Here is a 24,625-nt window from a genome sequence, read left to right as displayed (position 1 = left end):
TGTGGAGGAGCAGGGAAGCGAACCCGGTTCACCAGATTACGAGTCCACCGCTCTTAAGCACTACACCACACTGGCTCTCAGAGCGCTGATTTAGATGGGCCTTTGGCCAGACCCAGCAGGACTCTTTCGATGTTCTTAGTATCTGGAACCTTCTACTAAAATGGAACAACATAATATGTAGGGGGAAATACACAGGGGGGCTTGACCTCCAAGGCTTGCGAGGCTGTGACACTGCAATGCACGCTCCCAACTCCTAGGCACCCATTTCTGGGGTTTCAGTGGTGGTTTTTAGATGCTTGCATATAAAGAACTAAAGAAATCTTTCGGTTTCCTGGATGCCAACATCAAAGCTTCTATGCTTTCAGGCAACGAGAGTGTCAGGAGTATTCTAGCACTTTGTTGAAATTGAACATTGTGCTGTTACAACATTCCATGCCAGCAAATGGAAAGATCTGCTCCCCCCCCCCACCGCCACGTACTGTTCTGGGGGTTCTCTTACCACTGCCCAAGCCAATTTGGGTTGGGGAAGGCTCCTGCACAAGAATAAGTTTTTATGCAGGGCTTCCGCTGAGGTTCATGCCCATTGGGTCTGGGGTTCTTAAACTTCAGAAAATTTTGCCTATCTTTAGCTTCAGTTGTGATTATAGAAACATCAAGAGAAACAAACGGACAAGAAGTCACTCTGTATATCCGCAAAGCGGGTTATCTAAAGAAATGCAAAAGAAAACTGAAAAAAGATGCGAGGAGGAAAAGCCATAATACATTCAAACCAAAGAGGGTTCAACGCCCAAGTGCTGCATTGCTTTTGATCACTTCTCAGCTTCACCAGCCCTATCTGAGATATTTCCTTGAACCAATAACCTGGTGCAAACTGCTTCACACATTCAGGTTGTCAATTCTGATGTACATGCTGTGTGCAGATACCTTCAAGAAGAGAATCAAAGCATGTGCACCAACCCTCTAGCAGAAATTGCCAATGCATGTTACCAGTTTAAACAAAATAAGATTTAGAAATATTTCTCAACTGCCCTTCAGACAAGGATACCAAGGTGATGTACAATGCACATAAAAAAGCAAGGTACAAATGCAACACAACATCACACTGGATAACTAACACAGTGTCCTACACATGTTGGACTGCAACTCCCATCAGCCCCAGCCAGGATGGCCCATGGAAAGGGATGGTGGGAGTTGTAGTCAAGTATCATCTGGAGGGCACCACTTTGACTACCCCTGGCGAACAACAAGGATAGGGAACCTGTGACCCTCCTGATGTTAAACATCAGGAAGAACTTTCTGACGGTAAGAGCTGTTTGACAGTAGAATGGGCTCCCTCAAAAGGTGGCGGACTCTCATTCATTGAAGGTTTTTAAGCAGAGGTTGAAGGGCCATCTGTCATGGATGCTTTAGCTGAGATTCCTGCTCTGCAGGGAGTTGGATTAGACAACTCTCAGGTTCCCTTCCAACTCCACAATTCTATGCTGTTGGATTATAAACTCCCATCATTCCTCATCACTAGCAATGCTGGGCGAGGCTGCTGCAGCAACATCTGCAACTCTTCCAATGGTGTTGGACTACAACATCAGGCCTACTACGCTGGATCAGAGATGACGGATGTTGTAGTCCAAGCAACTTCCAGAGGGACACAGGTCCCCCATCCCTGGCGTGAATATCAGATTGATGGAGCACTCAAAGGATAATTTACTTCTGCCATTTACTAATATCCTGGGCCATGTTAAGGGCTTCTAAAGCTCAGGCTCCTTCCTGAAAGTCAGGAGACCATCAGGAACCATCTCCTAGTCAGAGTAGGGTTCCTACTAGAATGGAAATTGGGAAAACTCTCACACATGTGTCAAAGTAGTTGGTCACACCCATGGGATTATTTAGACCCAGAAATAGTATTCTATTTACACTGGGGTTGGGGGTTTTTGGGGGGGAGGGGAGTATTTCCTTTGCTGCAGCAGTGGTGAACGGATAGCACTGGCAATTCATTGTTCAAGACACCCACACGTAATCCCAGTGAACTAGGAAGAAGTAGGCCCTGGAAATGTTTGTGTCAACGTTTTCACACTTGCACAGACAAATCAATATCCTATGTGTACCCAGGGTAACACTTCCAGTGAAGACAAAGCAAATTGCTTTATTTCCGAGAAGACCTAAAAGCCATGAACTGATTCAGAATCAGCTACGAAGCAGATTCCAACATGAGCTCCTCCTAAGAAGACCAGCTCTCAAAAAAAATAAAAAAGAAAATCTGCATTTTCAGCTTAAAATGATGGCCTACATGTGCAGGGGGTGGGAAGGTGGGTGGCACAACACACACACACACACACACACACACACAAACCCCAATCCTCAAAAATCTCTCAGAGAACAGAATGTTTGAATATATTATACAGAAACATCCAAAGAATCATAAACAATTATCTGTTCGAGTTTCTTGAGCTACAGCAAACAGTTCCAGCACAAAATGTAACTGAAAAGAAAGAAGGAATGCTTTGCAGTAAGAAAAAAAAATAGAGAGAGCGCACACACGACACAGACACACATATCCATGCATAGTGCAATGCCTCTTCCAAACCCCAAATCCAGTAAGAACACTGCCACAAAATGAAGTGTTAGTACTTACAGTTTTATAAAAACCTTACAAAGCAGAAAGGTGAGCTCATGTAACCCCAGGGATCTCAGCTGACCCTAGGGAGGAGAAAGACCCAAATGCAGACTAGCCATCCATATTCTCCCCATTATGTTACATGGGCTGGTGCTGCCTAAAACAGCATTATCTACAGCCCAGCACTGAACCACTGTATATTGACATTAAATTCAACGCACAAAAATGGAATCACAGCACAGTTGTCCCTCTCCCCACCCCCAGCCATGCAAGCTATTTAATGCCCTGTCAGATCTGAGACGCACAAAACAGTATACCTGGTGGGTGTTTTTTTTAAAAAAAACACACCTCCATATCAAATGTCTGCAGGCTTTAAGAGACCACATGCAACTTTCAATACACTGCAATTTATTCCTTAAATACCTTATGTCATCTGCAGCACAATCAGGAAATAAAGAGGTTCCTTAATGCTTGTGTCACCCTCTAAATGCAGCCAACCTTGCCTGTCACCAGCCTCCATGGAACTTACCCAATCAAAATACTCCCAAGGCTTTTAAGATTGTCTACTTTATTCCGCTTGAATACAATGGACAACCTAAATTTCAAACTAGATCAGGACAATTTTTTTCATCCTACTGTTTATCCTCCATCTTTATTTGGGTTCCTTCTCTCCGCACATCCCCCCCCCCCCCGTTTTTTTTTTCCATGACTGCAGATTTATAATACCAGCTGCCAGCTAGGGCAGGCTGGATTTTCAGAAACATCATAATGCACGTAAAAATTCCAGCGTTCCTGACGATTTCCTGTTTTAGGAAGTCACAGTTTTCTAGCCACAGAACCCCCAAAGGCAAAGAAATGTTTAGTGCTCCAATATAATCTCTGAGAGCCTTTGTTCTTCCTTTTGCCACATTCATTATTGCTTTCTCCTACCTCCCCCGCTCCCTTTCTCTTGAGTCTCCAGCTTCAGTAGAAGATGCAAAATGCCTGCTCTAATCCAAGCACACATTTATTTTTTAAGGAAGGAAAACAAATCTTATCCATTATCTAATGCTCTGAAGCCTTGAGTCAGGAGGAGACATTCCTTACCAGCTGATGTACTGTCCATCCGGTTTCCTATTTGTATGTAATTAATTCTCGAGTATTGTAATTCATGCTACTAGTAATCCACTGGAGTTCTACACAAAACCTTTAAAAAAAGCATCCTCTCTGTTGGACTGCAAAAGCCTCCATTTACAATATACAATCTAGTAAGCAAAATGCATAACTTATCTGGCATTTGTACACACACTCAATGTCTGCCTCAAAAACTCCTTTCCCTTACCTCTCAAAAAAAAAAACGAGAGAGAAGGAAAAGGGACAAGGTTATTTAGTTTGGCCGAAAGAGGAAGGACATAAGAAATCATCACTTTTTTGATGATTAGATGGAAAATTATAAAAGTTCAATGGGCCAGTAATGCAAAACAGCCCTCTACCATGTGGTCCATGATTTATGATTGTCATACAGGGGCCTGTTCTTTTATGAATCAGCAGAGGAAAGAGGATTCCTGCCTTTAAGGTACTGTACACCAAACAAATGCAGTACTGTTAGCCTGGCTATCAATATAAACCATAGCTTTAATCCTATTAAATCTGGACAAATTTAATTGCGTTTCTTCGCCTAATTTAGACCACTGCTTTTTTCCCACCAAGGTGCCTGGGTGTGCAACCACAACACTGCATTCAGGCTCTGCATACATGTTCCTCAATGCCATTGTGATCATAGTCAAATAATACCATAGCTCACCTTGTGTACCTTGGCCTGTGACAAGATTTTTGTTTTGAGGTTTTTTAATGCCAATGATCAGCTATGCAACCACAGATGCATAGCCACTGCAAACCTGAAAGGGTTAAAGGCAGCCCCAATCAATAGGCCTGCAAGGAGAAAAAGAAGAGAGAATGCCTTCTAAGCCTCTTTGGAAAATGCTTTCATGAGCAATTCTACAACAACACACAGGGTTCCTCTTGGCCTTTAACAGTGACACAACACACAGAGAGACATATAGACTTAATAATGCTATTTTCTTTCCTGAAAAGAAACGACAGCAGCACCCTGTAAATACAAAACAGCATGCAAAAGCAGCAATCCTGACTCATAAGCATAGAAATACAAATCTTTCAATCCATTTTTTTTTTATTTTGTGCAGCTGGAAAAAACAAAAACACCACAACCCAACACCTACATATCCAAGTGTGCCACCTAGCAAAGCAAACCATTTTTTTTCCTTTACAAAAAGGGTGATAAATCTCTGTTCTTGTCCATTACTTCAGCAAAAGCAAACCAAAAAAAAAAGGAGATAAAAAAGGCATGAACCAGCCAAACGTAATCTCAGTTACTGAAAATATGTACACAGATACACAGAATCCTTTATGACTATTACAGTAGCCACATACCAGTGCTGTGTGTCTAAAGTGTGCATTCACATATTGTTATGGGATGGTATCTTTCTGCAAGATCCTCTGCTTTTGGCTGCCATGGAGGGAGGAAGCGCTCCCACTGTAGTAGCTCAATGACTGCATTGTGTTCAGGAGCTGATCTGCCTCAAACCAGTTTCAGCCGGTTCTGGTCACCCTACATAAAAAGCTATGGCAACCCTCGCTGAGTTGCCAACAAGTCCCTGAAAATCAGAGGGACTCGGGTTGTTTTCTTCTCTGGTGCAAGGGCAATTTCTGCCCTGGGTGCCCTCCTGTTTTCAATCGCAGACCCCCTTTCCCCCTCCCTACACAAGCACACAACACCACAACAGCATCACACCCCCAGCCTCCTCTTTTCGTCTTCCTCCACAACTTACCTCCCCCAGAAACCTGGCCGAAAAGCTGTGTGTGTGTCTGTAGCTAACAAAAGAGTAGACCGCAATAAAAATAAAAAGAAATCCCCACAGGATCTCCTTTTGCTGCACAAAGGATTCTCGGACAGAGGAGCAAGAGGGTGGCTGCTGCCAAGCAGAGTCCCCCCCCCTCCCCCAAATCGCGGCTCCCCAAGAGAATAAGATGCTTCTAATGAGAGCCATCGCTTCTCCTACTGCCCTCCTCGCCAGGGCATCTTCAAAGCAAGGCTTCCTGACTCAGAAACCAACCCGTCCTTGCAATGTTTGGGGAAGCTGAAAGGAATCCTCTGCCCCAGTCCAACCTCTTATTATGGGTCTGTTCAACCCATCCTGGTGGTTAGAGCAACACATATCTAAAACCCTGGCCTTGTGGAGACAGTGTTTCCCCCCCACTAGAAGGTGATTGAAGAACAAGGCCTTTCCCTCACCTGCCAACATCTCCATCCTCATGAAGAGCTGTCTATCCTTTGCAAATGGATGCTGGAGTCCACTGGGGTTGGTGGGATGGAAGGCAGGGAGCCAAAGGCAGAGAGACCCAACCTATTCTAGTTCTGCCTTCATCCTCCTGCCCGTTGAGGTCTACAAGGTCAACAGTGAGACTGAGGAGGAGAAATCACAACAGGCAGGTAGGCAGGAGTGGGCTGGCTTGAGAGCTGATTCAGGTTGGTGGAGGCAGTGCCCCATTCACCCTAATGGACCAATGAGGGATGCTACGGCATAAAGTGCAACACCAAACCATGGTTTTCCACACGTCCCCTGGACACAGGCTCCAACCTCTGCCTTTAACAACCTTAGGGGGCCATGTTCGATCATTTCCTCCAGGTGTTGCAGGACTACATCTCCCATCATCCATTGCCATTGGTCATTCTGACTGGGGCAGATGGGAAACCAACAACATCTGAATTGCCCATGAGGGTAATTCAAAACCATTTTTACCAATTTCTTTGTATTTGCATAGGCTTTTTTAAGGATTAGTCAATTTCATTCAATCCGGGATGGGGAAGCTGAGCTGTTGGGACTCCATTTCCCATCATTCCCAGCCAGTATGGTCAACAAGCAGGGATGATGAGGTTGGAGTCCAACATCATCTGGTGGGTCACAGAGCAGAAGGCTCAAATTTTCTTAATAGCTTATTGGCAACCCTAGAACAGAGCAACTACCATTGACTTGGTTTGCTAGCAAACAAATACAGGAGTCTCCACCATCCTGTCACAATTACAACTTCCTTATCTTATCTTATTTCCCTCCTATTTCTGTTTCATACTATAACAGCTTGGCTACTTCCATACTGGGAAGATATGGAATTCTGCATTGCCCAACCACCAGAAGACCTGATCATGCTAGGATCCTCCTGGTACCATCTCACTATCACCCACCCCCACTTTCTTCTCAACAACGTGGATCCTACCCACATTTTCTCTACCACACTCTTCCTCATCTCCCTCCATACTCTGTCACATGCTGCCACCCCTTGCTCAAAAGTCCCTCACCATTGTTCCTAGGTGAAGGAACACAGCTCAGCAGCAAACCACACATTTTGCATGCAGAAGGTCCCTGGCATCTCCAGTTTAGGTAGCAGGTGATGTGAAAGGCTTTTGCTGGAGAGCAGACTGGGCAGGTCTAGATGGACAAATAAGTCTAGCCTAGTATAAGGTAGCTAACCTATAGTCCTAAGATCTCTACAGAGGTGAGGCCCTTTTGTTATCTTGGCAGCACATGAACACTGAAAACCTACCCCCTTCCGAAGAAGCACAAGTAACATAGCTTTCGCTACTCCCATACTGGTGCAACATTCAGTGAGTAAGATTTACTACCCCTTGCTGCAAGAAAATCATGTTTACTAAGAACTCCAAAATCCATAGCTGGGCATTAACTTCATTGAGTGGCACACTTTTGGGTTGGATACAACCCAAACATTGCTCAACTGCACCTCCCCACTCCTCCTCGCCTTTATGTACCAACATAGCAACCTTTCTTGTTCCTATTTACTAAAGGATGCCTTCAAGGTGTGAGCGACCTCTGACAGCAAGACAATGATTCCTGGCCTCTGGGTCTTTTCAATCCAGCTCCACCCTAATTGGGGCTGCGAAAGTTACGCACCCATTACCTGGGAGTAAGCGCCACTGCAGAAATCCTGGGTAAAAGCGCGCAGGCCTGCGCTGCACCAAGAGGCCCAGGAAGGGCGCCGCGGGCGAGAGCAGGAGGCTGCGCCAGTTTTGGAAAAACAAAAGAGGCCCAGGAGGTATACATGGAAGAGGCCATTGTGCTGCAGTCTCCTGCGGGTTCTTTCCGCACGCAAGAAATACCCACTTATGGGCTGTGTGCATGGGGCCGGGGGGTGGGGAGCAGGGAGCGGACATGGCCTCCTAATGCATTTAACGTTAAGAGACACGCACACAAAGAAAGGCCCTCCCCAGGAAAATCGCTTGGCCCCATATCCGGCTGCAAAGAAAGCACTTTAAAGGGGGGGGGCTGTTTAAGCACACATGCTTTATTTATTTTTAAAAAGCAGACAACGGCGTTTGGAATTTAGCCAGGAGAAGGCCTCCCTCCTAAGGCTTGGCGATGCAGGCCAGCTCCGAGATGCCCCCGGCAGCAATCCCTTCTCCCGGGTCTGCAGCGCGCGGCAGAGGCCTAATCTCCGGCGGCTGCAGCAGCAGCTAGCAGGCGCCTTGCCTGTTCCCGGGCGAGCTCCCGGGCTGCAGAAAGGCTCCAGCGGCCTTCCTGCCTGGCAAGCCCCGGCTTCCTTCCCTAGCTTCTCCCGCGCGGCTGCTGCAAGTGCTCTGCAGCTTTGCCTCGCTTCACCACCACCACCCGGCCAGGACGGTTCCTCCTTTCCATGCCGTGTAGGCGCTGCAGCGGCAGCTCCGGAGAGGAACTAAGCGTTTGCTGCTTTTGGATTTTCCTTCCCTTGCGAGCTCCTGCAAATATCCAGGAGGGAGGGAGGGAGGGGGGGTGTTAAAATAGCATGTCCTGTGTATTTTATTTTTTAAAGGGTTCTCCCGTGGGAGGTGCATCAGGCAGAGGCCCCACCAGGGTGGGAAAGAAAAGAGGCAAGGAAGGGAAATCAGCACCATCATCATCACCGCCACCAAAAAAAAACCACCGCCTCTCTCCTTTTTTCTCCTCTCTCTCTCCCCGGCTCTCCCCGCACCGCATGCAAACTGCTCACACCCCCATGCAAACAGACCTGCTGCTGCTGGTAGCCTTGGGCAAGAGGCCAGTGTGCTGCCACCCGGGGAGGGGCTGTTCCTGCAAGGGGTGCTTTCAGGCAGACATGTTTAAGAGCTCACTGCTCTCTCTCCTTTGCCAAGAGGAGCCTGCAGAGAGGAGAGAGAGCGAGAGAGAGAGAGGCCTGGCTTTAAAAAAGATGGTTGCACATAATGGCAGGCAAGGCAGGCAGAGGGGGAGAGCGCGCGCGAGGCTCCTGCAAGGACTAGGAGGGGGAAAGGTGGGGGTGGGGGATGCCTCTGTGGCTTGGAAAAAGGGATGGATGGATGGATGGCTGGGGTTGGGTAGGTGGGTGGGTGGAAGAGATCTCCCCTGTGGATTCAATTTAAAACTTGTCACCAGGGTGTGAAGAAAACGGAGGCGAGGCGGGAGAGAAGGAAGGAATTTATTTTTTTTCCCCTTTATTGGTGGTTCGTCTCTAGAAGCTTCTCTCCCACCCCCCCACTTTAGAAATCAGGGGTTCCCTCTTGTGGAGAAAGGAGTTAAAAGCCATTCCCCTCCCCTGGCATGTTTTAATTACAGGCAAGGAAGAAAAGGCGATGCTCCTGAGGTGAAGAAAAAAAGGCTGCAATGTGCAGGGACTGCGATGCTGGTTGCGTTTTGCAACCTTCCTGAGGAAACTAGATTGAGCAGGCCGGAGTTGGGCTGACAAGGAAACAAAAGTAAAGAGGTTCCCCCCCTCCCCTCCACCCACCTTCCTTGAGGTAAAGCTCAATTAAAATGTGTGTGTCTGACATGCCTGTGTAGTATAAATCTGAATAATTTTATATTTTATACCTTAGGTTGGAAGACAGGTGAGAGAGATAGATAGATACACACACATCCACGTACATAACAAACATGGATATATAATTCAGGTGAACAAAGAATGATGGATTTTCCTCAGACTGATATTCTTGGGGGTTTGGGGCGGGGCAGTTGTGCCCTGTTTTTAAAAGGCTCTGTCTAGTGTAAAGATTAAAATAACAATCTGGTATGGGAGCAAATAGAGATGACGAAGCAGAAAATGGAAGCAGGTTTCGCTTCATCCCTAGTTTGGGCCTCATGAAGAAGTCTTGAGGAATAAGGGCAGAAGAATAATGTATGTGAGCTAGCCCACCACTGGTTCTAATTTTACTGGCGTGTCCACATTAAGCGTGCTCACATTTGCTGCTAACAACCTGCTTCTGTGGAGGGTTTATCTTAGTTCACTCTTACCTTGCTTTATACAGCAAATGTGCCAGTGTTAAAATCATAAGGATGTCTTTGTTTGGGAGCATAATTCATGTGGCTCAATAAAAACAAGACATTTTAAACCCTTGATTTAACCCCCCCCACACACACACATGTATGCCGATATTTTTTTCAACGCTGCACCATGGAGGCAAGGAAACAATTTCACTTTTATTTTCTTGGCCCATTCTCAAGTGAGTCTCTTGACTACTTCACTGATAAGCATCTGTATTCTTGGAAAATTAGGTTTTCTTAACTGACAAAGCAGCAGCATCCATCAACTATGCATCACAGCAGTTCTCAGTGCTTTTGCAATTAATCTGCATGTCAACACCTTTTTTGTTCTGGGAACTGCATTGCCTGTTTTTCCATAGCATAAATGCAGTGCCCATTTCCCCAACCCCTCTTTCTATAGGTGCATTTTTCTCTCTCTCTTGGGGGCATATTTGCATGCATACCATGCGTTAGGAGCCAAGGAAAATTCCTAGCATCAGGACATGGGTGTGGGGGGGGTGACGGGAGCAGCTGCCCCCCATCAATAAAATTCAATACAAATACATAGCAAACAGGTTCTGCCCCCCCTCTAAAAAAGGCCTGCCCCCCTAACAAAAATCCTGGCTATACCCATGCATCGGGTCGCCATATTTGCCAATTTTGCCCAATATTGTCCTATTTAGCAGCTTTCCAGGGGATCAGGCAGAGAGGGTTCTTTCCTGTCACCTGACCCTTCTTAATGGAGAAGCTGAAGATTGACGCTGGGACCGTCTACATGTAAAAGCATGTGATTACCGATTTGCTAACAGGTAATTTGCATCTGCAAATTGAAGCCAGTCTGTCTCAAAACTTCAATGAGTTAGGGATATTTTCTGCATGTGAAGATAGGCTCTGGCACATTGAGGGGGTGAGATCAATGTGGGTCCAATGGTCAAGAAGGTGGTCACTGCACATGCAGTAGAGGGAAATGCTGGCTGGGAATGACGGGCGTTTGAAGGGTCTCTGGTTCCCCACCTCTGAGTTAAGACCATATTCTACTCAAAGCTGTTTCTCTATCAATACCTAACTATTATGAGACTCCGTCAGACCCAATGCGACCATGAGGAATACTTGGGTAAGGTCAGCGGTTCAGATTGGCGTGATGGGGTGAGCTTCCGATGCTCTGTCCCAGCTCCTGCCAACCTAGTGGTTCGAAAGCATACCACCATGAGTAGATAAATAGGTACTATTGCGAGAGGAAAGTAAACAGCATTTCTGTGTCCAACACGGTGTCCCATTTCACCAGAAGCTGTTTAGTTATGCTGGCCACATGACCCAGAAAAGCTGTCTGCAGACTGCTGTAAACAAAATCTGCCCTTTTTCCCTTATGGGGTATCCAAGAGCCTGTATAGCGTCCTTACGTGGGTTCCCTATTGGTAGGAGAAAATAACAGAGGCCAACCAGAGAATATTGAGAAGCAAAGCAGCTAGTAAGCCTGTTCCTTATTAAACTGTTGCAACAGGGTGCTCGCTCACCAACATGCAGGAGGGAGGAGGACACCAGAACGCTGGTGTGCAAGCTCTTATATAGACTTTTGAAATTGCCCACCCTGTAGCCCAAGACCACCCCCCAATACATCATACATACATCACTGAAGAGGCTGTCTACAGCAGAAATTCTGTCTGCCAGGACCTGATAATGGTCATTGGTTGCATTACTTGGGCAGTCTGGCCATTCTTTTGTGATGGTAAATACTGAGTTCCTGAATCCAGGTCACAGGCTCACCCTATTCATACAGAGATACGCCCTTAAGACAGGATTTGTGAGCAAAGAGACAATGGGGAGGTTTTCCCATTTCCTTCCTCCTTGCAGAGAAACATTTGAGGTCAATTTGGGAGAGTCAAAATGGTTTCAGGACTGATTTCCTGTACTGTTTCAGACATGTGGTTTATATATTTATGCATGTGTTTGCCTGGTACATTTATGAACATTTCTATATTTGACACCTTAAATTCTTATAACAAGACAGGCTCCCTCGGCCTTAAAGCGGAGATGAGCGCCACACCCCATAGTCAAATTCGACTGGATTTAACCACCTACGGATCCTTTCCCTTTCCCTTTTACTACTTGGGTAGCAGCCAGGGCCAAGGTAACGTGGGAACAGAGTCATTTTGGAAGGTGAAGTAAATGAGCATATTGTTGTCCATTTGAACTCTAAATTAAAACAATTCTTAAAAAGGAGTCTTTAGACAACCAAACCCTTAAATTTCCCCATTTCAGTATGTCAGATAAACACACAAGTTTATTAGTAGCAGCACCTTTCTCGAAGCTGTATTTTAGAAAGAAAACCCTCACCTCATCTGCCCCCGCATTTTTGGTGGACTAACAAACGTGTATGTTTCATTAAATTTTACCTGGAAGTCAAAAATATTTCTATCAAGCATCTTTAAAACTTTTATTAAAACAGCGGTAGACTAGAAGCTTAATTGCTAACTTGGGGCATGTTCCCAAAGCAATCAGCGTTGTGTTATTATTTACAAACTTAAACAATATATTCACTACTGTTTGTGAGAGGCCTTTAATATGATTTTTAATGTACTTTGTATTACTTTCTAAGATTTCGGAAAAAGACAAGATTGCCCTTAACTACCGATCTCCCCCTGTAAAGGGTATCAGTGGCGTAGCGTGGGGGGTGCAGGGGGGGGCGGCCGCACCGGGCGCAACATCTGGGGGGGGCGCGCTCGCACTCACAGCACTCTGCCCCTACCTGGCTCACTCAGGTTAGGGGGTGCAAATTACTTGCCTTGCCCCGGGTGCTGACAACCCACGCTACACCACTGAAGGGTATGGTGTGAAGACAGGAAGCAGCAACCTAGAGCTGTTCAGTGCGTAAGTGTGAGGTGAGCCAAGAACTCTATGGAGTCTGTTTCATAACAACAGAAAAGTGGATCACAAACATGACCAATCCTTTTTAGGATGAACTCCCAGTACATTTGCGGTGGCAGTGAGACCAAAAAGCTTTGGCCAGTGCTTTGAACAGAATGTGCACACTAGAACAGATTTTCCCAAATTGCGGTCCATGGGCCAATCTTCGTTCAGGTGGTTTGCAACATGTCCGTGGATTTGTGGTGAAGACAATATGGCACATCCATCAGCTTAGTTAATATTGATTTTTAACTGTATTTTAATTGCTGCCGTTATTTCTTAACGCTGCATTTTATTGCATTAAGGTTTGAATTATTTGGAATACAATAAAATACAGCATGTAACAAGAGCAGCAATGAAAATTTTCGCAGTTTAAAACCATCTAGCATGGCGCATTGCAATTGCTATACAGTAATAGGCAGAAAAATCATTAAGTGGTCAGCCGCGTTTGGTTAGAGCGTGGTGCCGATAATGCCAAGGTTGCAGGTTCAATCCCAGCATGGAACAGCTGCATAGTCTGCATTGCAGTGGTCCTCAGGCTCCCAACTCTACAATATGATTCTATGGCCCTTGGCAATCTCTTGAGTGGTCCATGGAGGGGAGGGGGGATTTGGGAACTACATGCTAGAATATTCTCTGAATGAGCAGAGGTTCTGTGACATATATTCAAGGGTCTCTTGGCAGATGAGTTGATGCATACATGGGTTCCCTCAATGTAGGAAGTTTGAACACTACTGCTCTAGAGTTCTGATCTTGGTCCCTGAAAACAAAATTATTCAGCCTCAAGAGGGCAGCACTCTGATATACTGTAATACAGGCTTCCTCAACCTCGGCCCTCCAGATGTTTTGAGACTACAATTCCCATCATCCCTGACCACTGGTCCTGCTAGCTAGGGATCATGGGAGTTGTAGGCCAAAAACATCTGGAGGGCCAAGGTTGAGGAAGCCTGCTGTAATAGCAAACAGCAAACCTTAGAGTTGCAGAATGATAGACTGGACTGGCCCAAGGCATTTTGCTGCCTGAGGCTAAGGAGAAAAGAACACACACACCTCAAATCCATGTGCAGAAGTCAATTGTACTGGCAGATAAGACATTTATATACTACTTAATCATGGACATTTCCATGTGGTGTACAGAAAACCAAGCCACACAGAAAATGAAATGGCAAAACAATATCACAAAACCAAAGATTACTTTAAAATAAGCAAGAAATTATTAGTCACACACCTGAAGATTAGTAAGGTGGGTGTCTGTGCAATTTCACTTAGCCAGGAGTTCTTCAAGCTTGAGTGTCCTACACCAAATTTACAAGTGAATCTTACTACAAATCCGCTAACAGGAAGGTAGCACAATATCCTCCAGGAAACCTGAAGATAGCAAGCACATTTAAGGGTTGCAGAGCAGGCTGTGCGATGTGCACAACTCTAGTCTGCAACAGAGGTGCTTGGCTGGGGACTTTGGAGGAATAGCCAGTGGGTTGGATCTGCTGCTGAAGAGGTCATTCTGCCTAATAGTAGAGCCGGCCCTGCATTTACTTGTGCCGGGAACAGACATTCCAGCTCCACTTAGGACTGTCCCGGGACATGTTGTTTCCTGAGACCAAGCAGCTAATGATGCCCAACCACAAGTCAAGGTGGGTAGCACTCACGGCTGGTCAAAGCTGAAGACCACTTGAGTGCTCTCCCACTCCCTGGCAGGAAAAAGTATATATGTTTCCCTTTCGCAACATCCAAAATCGTCTGCCTGAGGCAGCCAGCTCATTTTACCTAATGTTGGAGCCAGCTCTGGCCTATAGAAAAACCTCTCTCACACACAAAATTTCCTTTTTACACTGTTCTTTCATACCTTCCAACGTTCCTAAGAAGATGTTTCTCTTTGTGAAACATGGGGTTGTATCAAAATACGTTCTGCTCAAAGTATTAATGGACCTCTATTAGTCATGTTTGATGCTTTTTTGTCATGGTTGGTATTCATCAGTACAGAATACTATCACCCCTTTTTTGCTCCCTGTGGCAGCCATTTTGTGCTGGCCTCCTTGGCACTTTTCTCAAGTTATGAATACTGGCACCTCATTTTTTTAAACCAAAAAAAGCAATGCTTGTGTCCATTAATTTCAATGGGTCTGCTCTGGGGAATGAATAACATTGGACGCAATCCACACCCTCAAACTGCGAAACCAGTGTTCAAGGGCGAATTTCTGAGGTGGAAACATGAGTGCAGGAGTGTGGTGGCAATTTTAGAAACGAGATTTCATGCTGCTGCTCCCATTGTATCATTTTGATTCCTTCGATACCTTTAACTCTACAATCAAACTTTTCCGGAACAAGCTCTTCTAGGACAATTACCTGGCCTTTGAACGTATGACTCAAATTCGGCGAGTGTTAAGTGCACACACAATTAATGCCTTGTCTAATCAGGCTCATCCGCTTAGGAAAACTTGAAAACGCCAGTTTCTCCACATCTCTTTGTTGTACCAGATGTGCGGTTTTGCTTCTCTTAATATGTATTAAAGATATGCCGGTCACCACTGAATAATTCATTGCACACACGCCTGATTAAATAGCAGCTCATACTGATTAATAAGCGTGCCGTTAGCCTTTTGCAGATGGCACTGTCATCAGCTATTTAAGCCCTGTATGCTCACCTGCATGGAAACATAAAGGGAAACGGTTGGCATTGAACTCTACATACAGGTTGCTGAGTGTATCATTTATATTAATGGCATGTCATCTCTCTACAGCCAAGCCCACACGATGCTAAAGCCGTCGGGTGATTTTGCCAGCTGGGAATATATGGGTGGCAGCGGGGAACCTTTGTTCAGGTCAAATTTATCCTCGTCTCCATTGCTATATGGGTCCTCAAGGCACTTTCTAATTTTAAAATTTACATTTAGCAATAAATACAGGCAACCACCATTTACACATGCTCAATATGTGTGCAGCAAGGCCTCCAACATTTCTCCAATGAAAATAGGGGTGTCCTATTTAATAATAATAATAATAATAATTTTATTATATATACCCCAGCCATCTGACTGGGTTGCCTTAGCCATTCTGGGCACCTTCCAGCATACAGTCATACCAACGCCTTGCGACTCAAATGTTTTGGCTACCGAACACTGCAAATCCGGAAGTGAGTTTTCCAGTTTGCGAACATTCTTTGGAACCCAAACATCCAACCCAGCTTCCAATTGGCTGCAGGAAGCTCCCGCAGCCAATCTGAAGCCGTGCCTTGGTTTTCGGAAGTCAAACGGGCTTCCGGAATGGATTCCGTTCGACAACCAAGGTACGACTGTATATAAAAACATAGTAAAACATTTTTAGAAACCTTCATTATACAGGGCTGCCTTCAGATGTCATCTAAAGGTTGGCTCAGGTGTTGCATAACCATACCCTCCAACATTTTGCTGATGTCCTAAGGAAAAGCAGGAAATTCTGGGGTCAAATCAGAAGCAGGGACGGCTTCTGTAAATCTAGGACTATCCCTGGAAAATAGGGACACTTGGATCTTTAAAAACAAAAAGACCCCACTGATTTTCATTTAGTAGCAGTGCTAAGGTAACATTATGAACTTTCTGAATTTTCATTTTAGGATGAATAATGTGCCTTGTTAGTGCTATTATGTAGAAATCAAAATTGGATATGTGAAAGTGGGTCCCATATTCCAGGCTTGAAGTCAGAGGTGCGTGTCTGGCCTGGGCAAGTTGAAGATCGCTGGTACTGTTCATTAGAATAGTGAAAAAGTTGGGCAAGCCCCATAAAACTGTGGTTTGCTCAATAGGACTTCATCTTTCCTTTCCCTTTTGCCCCCCAAACGGGAAAACATTGCCATGAGGTGATGATTCTCTGCCACTGTCTTCTGGTGAAGATTAATTTTGAATGAATTCCCCCCGCCCCCAATATGAATAAGGATCTAACCACATCCCAGAAAAAAGAAAAGGAAAACCGTAGATTGCAGTCTTTCGGGAACTGCTGGACTGACATTGTGCAAACTAATTGGATATTTCTCTCCAAACTCTTTAAAAAGCTCATGGTGTGTAAATAATAGATAATTCCATTTCTATCCTCTGTGTGTGTTGGGGGGGGGGGAGCAGGGGAAATTAAACCAAGAAAATAATAGAACTGATCACAGCTGAAGAAGTGTTTTTTCCAAGTGTGTAGAACAGCGACATCTAGGAGCTAGCTAATTAATTGCACAGCTGCTCAAAATGCATCTTAAATATCACTGTAGTAGCCCTGCTGGTATATGCATGCAAGGAAGACTGGTAACTGCTTAACCACTTTTACTATCCATTTATTTTTAAAAATTTTACTAACCACTCTAACAAGAAAAATGGATTTCAGGGCAATATAAAAAGAAATTTAAAATATAAACCCTGCCAGCTTGTTCCTGACAAGGATTTGACCCCCCCCCCTGTCATTTGCTCTGGCACCAGCTACTGTCAAGTTCCCTGTCTTCTGGCCTACAAATCCCAAAGAACACCAGCCACGATTGCCTAAAATGGCACATAGAGAGGGGTCTTCTACCAGCCAAAGACCAATGGAATAGATCAAGTTTGGAATATCCCCACATAAAACTGCTGATGTTTGTGATGGCCCACTTAATGATTTCCCCCCTACCAATTGTGGCAATTGTATTGCTCTGTGCTAGATGCTGTATTATTTTCCATTGTATTTTTCATCACACCTTTTATTTCTTTAAAGATAAAGGTAAAGGACCCCTGGACGGTCAAAGGCAGCTATGGGGTTGCGGCGCTCATCTCGCTTTCAGGCCGAGGGAGCCGGCATTTCTCCACAGACAGCTTTCCGGGTCATGACTAAACCGCTTCTGGTGCAACGGAACACCGTGACGGAAACCAGAGCGCACAGAAATACCATTTACCTTCCCGCCACAGCGATGCCTATTTATCTACTTGCACTGGCATGCTTTCAAACTGCTAGGTAAGTAGGAGCTGGGACAGAGCAACAGGAGCTCACTTCGTTGTGGGGATTTGAACCACCAACCTTCTGATCAGCAAGCCCAAGAGGCTCAGTGGTTTAGACCAGTGTTCCCCAACCTTGGGCCTCCAGCTGTTTTTGGACTACAACTCCCATCATCCCTCGCTAGCAAGACCAGTGGTCAAGGATGATGGGAATTGTAGTCCAAAAACAGCTGGAGGCCCAAGGTTGGAGAACACTGGTTTAGACCACATTGTCACCCGCATCCCAATATTCTTTATAAGAAATGAAAGATTCAATAACTGCACACGGGGCACCTGATGAGGTTTTACGGACCATAGGTTTGGGAGCAATCGCAAGAGATTTGGAAGTTCAGAACATATATTTACTTTCTGGTATAATTAATGTGGAATGAGTACCCTCTAGTGGAAAAGTTTGGGAACAACCACATTTGTACTTTGTGTCTCAGAACTGGTATTTGTTATTTTTTTGCACACCTACCAGGAGATCCCTGCTGGATCAAACTTAACACCTATCCAGATGAGCATTGTGTTTAGTGCAGTGGCCAAACAGATGTCACCCAGGAAGTCATGAGAACAATAGCAGTGTTGCTCCGTAGATTAATAATTTGGAAGCATGGTTCTCTAGCACCAGAATTACCGTATTTTTCGTACCATAGGGCGCACCGGACCATAGGGCGTACCCAGTTTTTAGGGGGGGAAATCAAGAAAAAAAAATCCGCCCCCAGCCCCAAAGAGCAGCGTACAGGCTGCGCACAACCTCTCCCTGCCAGAGGGGTTGCTCGCGGCTATGGCACAAGCCAAGGCAGCGAGCAGGATGGATCCTGCTCGCTGTTTTGGCTTTTCCTTTAGCCCCGTGCAGCCTCTCCTTGCCGGAGGGGTTGCGCGCAGCTATGGAGCAAGCCAAGGCAGCAAGCAGGATTGATCCCGCTCGCTGTTTTGGCTTCCCCTTTAGCCCTGTGCAGCCTCTCCTTGCCAGGAGAGGCTGCGTGGGGCTAAAGACTCCATAGCCCTGTGCAGCCTCTCCTTGCCGGAGGAGTTCCGCGCAGCTATGGAGGAAGCCAAGGCAGCGAGCGGGATGGATCCCGCTCGCTGTTTTGGCTTCCCCTATAGCCCCGTGCAGCCTCTCCCTCCCGGGAGAGGCTGCATGGGGCTAAAGAATCCATAGCCCGTGCAGCCTCTCCTTGCCGGAGGGGTTACGCGCAGCTATGGAGCAAGCCAAAGCAGCAAGCGGGATGGATCCCACTCGCTGTTTTGGCTTCCCCTTTAGCCCCGTGCAGCCTCTCCTTGCCAGGAGACGCTGCGCAGGGCTTTCCTGGCTTTACTGGGAGGTGGGGGGATTCCCTCACCTCTCCCAAAAGCCCGCAGAACTGCGCAACCCCTTTAAAGAGATCGTGGCTTCTCCTGGCTTTTCTGGGAAGTGGGGAAATTCACCCACCTCCCGCAAAACCGGCAGAAGCCGCGCAACTCCTTTAAAGAGATCGCGGCTTCTCCTGGCTTTTCTGGGAGGTGGGAGAAGGGACTGATGCGGCCAGTCAGTCCCTTCTCCCTCCTGTGGAAAAGCCCGCAAGAGCGCACGGAGCTTGTGTGCGGCTCTTGGGGGCTTTTCCCGCCTGCCTCCCCCCTGCATTCGCTCCATAGGACGCACACACATTTTCCCTTGCTTTTTAGGAGGGGAAAAGTGCGTCCTATGGTGCGAAAAATACGGTAATATACAGCCATCTTGGCTAGTAGCAATTTGATGATGACCCTCCCTGGATTTGCCTAATCCCATTTTGTTTTTTTAAAGAATATTGGTTTTTCTATATATACATCCTCTAACATTTCTCTAACAATTTTCCATATTTCCTCTCCCTCCTCCCCTGGACTTCCCTCATATTCCCATTTTGTTTTATTTCCATATTACTCTCCCTGTGTGTTGTTTCCCAAAATTTCCCCAATACATATAGTCTTACTTTTTGTTATATACAATTGTGTCTGTTTATTCAAACCCTGCCAGTGAGTCCAATTCTTTATGTTGTCTCTTCATATATGTTGTAAATTGTTCCCCTTCTCTTTTAAAATCTTTGTTATCCTTTTCATGTAATTTATCTGTTAATTTTGCCAGTTCTGCATATTCTGTAAGTTTCCCTCGCCATTGTTCTTTCATTGGTATTTCTTCTGTCTTCCAAGCTTGTGCTAATATAATTATTGCCACTGTTGTTGCTGCCCATTTTAAAGCCATCCAACTCGGTAGCCATCACAATGTGGCAGCAAATTGTATATATAATGCATAATTTTATTTGCATGTTGCCTTTCCACAGTTCAAACCATGGTCAAGGCGGCTTACAGAATGGATGAAAAAACGCCTAACTACAACATAACAAAAGTAGTCATAAACAATAAATAGAACATTAAAAAATACACAAACTGAACGATTTCCTCATAAATCATAAGATCTAAAATATACCAAAAACCCCAGCTACAACCCCCACCTCAAAACAAACCCCAAATTCCATAGTTTTACAATGCACTGTACTTCCTCTTGCCTGTCCTATGCCCCCCCTCCATCTTTAATTATCTTCCTTGAATTCCATGGGGCATAAAATGGTTAGAAGAAGAAGAAGAAGAAGAAGAAGAAGAAGAAGAAGAAGAAGAGGAGGAGGAGGAGTTTGGATTTGATATCCAGCCTTTCACTCCCTTTAAGGAGTCTCAAAGCGGCCAACAATCTCCTTTCCCTTCCTCCCCCACAACAAACACTCTGTGAGGTGAGTGAAGCTGAGAGACTTCAAAGAAGTGTGACTAGCCCAAGGTCACCCAGCAGTTGCATGTGGAGGAGCGGAGATGCAAACCCGGTTCCCCAGATTACGAGACTACCGCTCTTAACCACTACACCACACTGGCTCTCATCGTGTGTTAATTATTTTTTGAAGAGTGGCTGTATAAAAGAAAAGTCATGCAAAGTGGGGGAGAAATCTGATGGATCGGGGAGGTTTCAGCGGAAAGAAAAGAGTGTTTTTAAAGATTTGAGAAAACAGGAGGAAGGGTGTTATCAGTATCTCATAAACATATGGTCAATTACTCAGGGTTTTTGGTTTTTTAAGTGCTCTTGTTGTATTGTTTGATTTATTATTGCTTAATTGTTATAAAAAAGTCTTAATATTTCTTGATGCACAGTATAAGAAACTTCTAATTAAAACAAAACATGTTCTTAGTCATTAACGATGTGTGATAGTATTGACAAATTCAGCAAAACGAACCATTTCCGCCTAGTGAAAGGCCGGAAGATAAAACCTAGCCACATTTACCATTTGCCACATACATCTGATTTGTGGCAATCGATAGATGTTAAAGCAACAATGCTCCAATACCATTTTATTGCTAGATAACTCTCCTGAACTCTTTTTGTCTCTTACTGAACCTAATGCAAATTGCAAGACATCTGGGGAAGGGCCCATCTCACTTCTGATTCATGTACACAGCGTTCATGAATAGCTAAGAGATACTTTCCATGCCAAATGTTAAGGATTAACTAGCAGTCTTACATTTTGTTATTGTTTTGATTGTCCTGCTCTACTTCAGCCATCAAATCAGAATTAACTTGTCAGGATTGCTCTCTCAGGATTTCATTCACTAGGTAAGAGGAGCTAGGCTGATGTGGAAATTACTTTGATCTAATTCTCCCAATGCTGATCTCATTTATCTTCTTTGGCTGTGCCACACAGCATGGTTTTAGCAAGGTGTGCACAAACAGGAATGAGACACAGTGAACCTTGGGTTTGCCCACTCTCTCAGTCCCATCCCTTCCTTCCATGCAACCCATAAGAGTTCAGAAGATTTCCTTTCCATTTTAGTTAACCACAGCTTCTCCTGTCATCCAAGCCCAGAACAGTAATTATTGTTTACCATGGTTAGTTCAAATAAGCCAGCTCCAGAAACCATGGTTTGAAGTTGGCTTGTTTCATGCTAACCATGGTTAATATTAACCAGATTGCCACTTCAGATGACATAACTAACCGCTGCTAACCAAAAGTAGGTTTAGGAGCTTCTGAACTCTTCTGGGTGATGCGGGCAGAGGAGAAGGGAATACACAATTTGGGGTCTCATTGTAGCCCACTCCTGCACATCGCCCTGAACATGGTTACGCGTGACATGCAAATTCAGCCAAAATCTTGTAGCAACATCGGCAAAACTGTCCTCAGCAAGGATATTTCAAATTTACACTATAGATGACAGAACCTTTACGACGTGGGATGGGGAACAAAAGTTTTATCTCTCAGATCACCAGCTTCACAATTTAATTCCAGGACTCACTCAGTTTATATGCTAACAAACTGACGTGTATTAATGTCGATTAGAGCTCTGTAATTTCACTAAATACCTTCTGGTGGTGCTGGGAAATGTGTCAGTTTTAGTCATTAGGAAAAATTAAACCAATAAAACTGGGAGGCAGTGTTCTGTCAAAAATCTTGTGCATCATTCTTTACTTTCCACTTCAGTGCGTTGCAAGCTCCAAACTTAATATGGAAATTAATTTTCCGGATAGGGGATGCAGATTATTTGTTACAGATTTGCTTTTAGATTATACAGAGGCAGACTGCATACTTACTGGCTCTCTAAGCAACAGCAGTTTCCACCCCAAAAGAATAAATGAAAGAAATGGGATATTAATCTTCAAGTAAACATTGTGAAATAAAACAAAACCTTTAAAAGGAACCATACCAAACAAAGCGGACAACAAAAAGAACTGGATGTTAGTTTCAGACTGGATCACATAACTGGCACTAGATTCCTTTTTCGGAACCTGCACCTGACTTAGATGGATCCCACACATCCATTTGATACTCACAACAGTGGATTACTGGGTTCAGAGAGCTCATGCACATTTAAGAGTTGTTAATTTTTAAATTAAATTACCCTTGATTTTTATTATTTATTTTATTCCATGTATATTTATTACCCACCCTTCACCATGAGGTCCCAGGGTGGTGGCAACAGCACAGTGCACAGTTATAAAAAGATGGAACCATTATAATTACCCAACAACTGTTCTTTATTAGAGAGGAAACAGTATTCTAGTCAAAAGTAGCGAGTGGTTTGAGAATTACAGCTCAGAAAAAGACGACTGTGCATTACTCCTTAGTTTCCTAAATGATGAAAAGTGCCAGGGGCAGTGTTTCTCAGATCTGACTTCCTTCTGAAGGAGGGGCCACTTCCAGACGGTTGCTATTTGCAGGAGGGCCCAGTCACAAACTGGCAAATCTGGTTTATGCTCTGATGGTGTTTCCTGCTTGGCAGGGGGTTGGACTCGATGGCCCTTGTGGTCTCTTCCAACTCTATGATTCTATGATTCTATAATTGTAGTTGACCACGCTGTCTTGAGCAACAAAGCTACTTTCACAAAAGATCAGACTTTTTGTGATAAGGAAAGTAAAGGGGGACTGCACTGGAAGGTGTGGAGTAACACTCGCTTTACGCAACGTCATCTAACCTTATGCTTATTAAATAGCCAACGTTGTCTTAATCTCCCTGCAAACAAATCAGGATGAATGCTCAATAAACAAGTTGTCTGGAAGCAACCTTTGTGTATTTTTCTAATATGAATTTACAAATATACAACAAGAACGCCTGCCTTGTTAAAACACAATGCTGAAAACAGTTTAGAGCAATTTACAATCACAAAATAAGGGGACTCCTCCCATATTCCTGGCCATGGTACAACAGCTGTGACCATAACTCATAACTGGCTAGCTGACAGATACTTCTATGGAGCTGATTAAATCTTTGCCTTGAACACAGAGAAAAGCAATCGCCCATTATCATCTCCTATGCACGTCCTTCTGAGAACGGAAGGCAATGCACAAGAACATCTGGTGCCTTAGTGCAAGTAAAATATAATAAGCTTGCTCTTACAAGGATTCCATTTCTCTCTCTGGAAATGTGTATGGTTGTCATCCTCTGTACCATACTGATGGAGCTTGAATCCCAAAGCAAACGCGGTGATTTGTGGAGGTAAAACACAGATTCAATCAGAGATAGCAAAGTTGCCAAGCTTGCAGCTGATGGGAAACTGGAGAGGGTTGGAGGCCTTTACGGTTCACATTAACTTTGAGGAAGGCTGGGGCTCATAGCATATGGTGATGATATAGAAAATCCATGCATGGTGTAGCTAGGGCACAGAGGTGTTCATGTGCTTGTTTTTAGTCTAGCCAGAGACTAAATGTGCCCTGGGGAAGTCACTTCAGTGCTGCTAACGCAGCGGTTTGACTTCCTGCCATTGTCTTTCCAGACAGATGATGCCAATAACATTCATTGCACTGCCCACTGTATGCCTGTCCTAGAAAAGAAACCATTCTTTTATATTGCATGCAATGGAGTGGGTGACCAGTGCAAAACAGAGTCACTGACCTGTTATCCAACCCATAGGAGTACATATACTATCAAACTGCAAGATATGCAACTGCAGCAAAGAAAATCCAAGTGAGAATCTTTCAACAAACTGTTAGTGACTTGCTAATTTGAGGAAGCTAAATCTAACCCCAGGAAGTTTCAATCTTGATTGCATTTTAAGCAGAGTGTATACTTATTCATGTTTTATGCCTGTGCTAATAGGTCTTTTACTGCATTTGCAATGGCCTATGGCTACAAGCAATAAATATTGGCCATTGGGCTTGCAGGGTTCACTAGAGCAGGAAGTTCAGTGCAGTGCAAGATTAAGGTCCGTCATGAGAGAAGCAATCTCTTTGTTTCCATCATTACAGACCTAATCTTGCAAGGGCACTGAACAGTGCTCCAATCTCTTAGATCGTGGGAAGAAACCAATGAGTTTTTCCAAGTGCCAAAAAGTATGTGAAGAGAATAGTTACCATGGC

The 24,625-nt window shown here is 44.7% G+C and overlaps 1 protein-coding gene and 1 long non-coding RNA gene across 12 annotated transcripts in view; both read right to left on the bottom strand.

Moving 5' to 3' along the window:
• Positions 1–8,936, bottom strand: part of ZNF532 (zinc finger protein 532) — a 49,650-nt gene extending 40,714 nt beyond the window's left edge. The window contains exons 1-3 of one of the 11 annotated variants that reach the window (XM_053408798.1): positions 5,042–5,312; positions 4,395–4,522; positions 2,630–2,694 (exon numbers count right to left, since the gene is read on the bottom strand). The gene's annotated coding sequence lies outside the window, so the exon portion shown is untranslated. The other 10 variants (XM_053408796.1, XM_053408797.1, XM_053408793.1 and 7 more) reach the window with 10 other exon arrangements.
• The window catches only part of LOC128423537 (uncharacterized), a 74,619-nt gene that overhangs the window by 47,049 nt on the left and 2,945 nt on the right, over positions 1–24,625 (bottom strand). The gene's annotated exons all lie outside the window — the stretch shown is intronic.

The sequence above is a fragment of the Podarcis raffonei genome, chromosome 11 (genome assembly GCF_027172205.1).
Source record: "Podarcis raffonei isolate rPodRaf1 chromosome 11, rPodRaf1.pri, whole genome shotgun sequence".
Classification (NCBI taxonomy): domain Eukaryota; kingdom Metazoa; phylum Chordata; class Lepidosauria; order Squamata; family Lacertidae; genus Podarcis; species Podarcis raffonei.
This window is presented reverse-complemented; position numbering and strand designations above follow the sequence as displayed.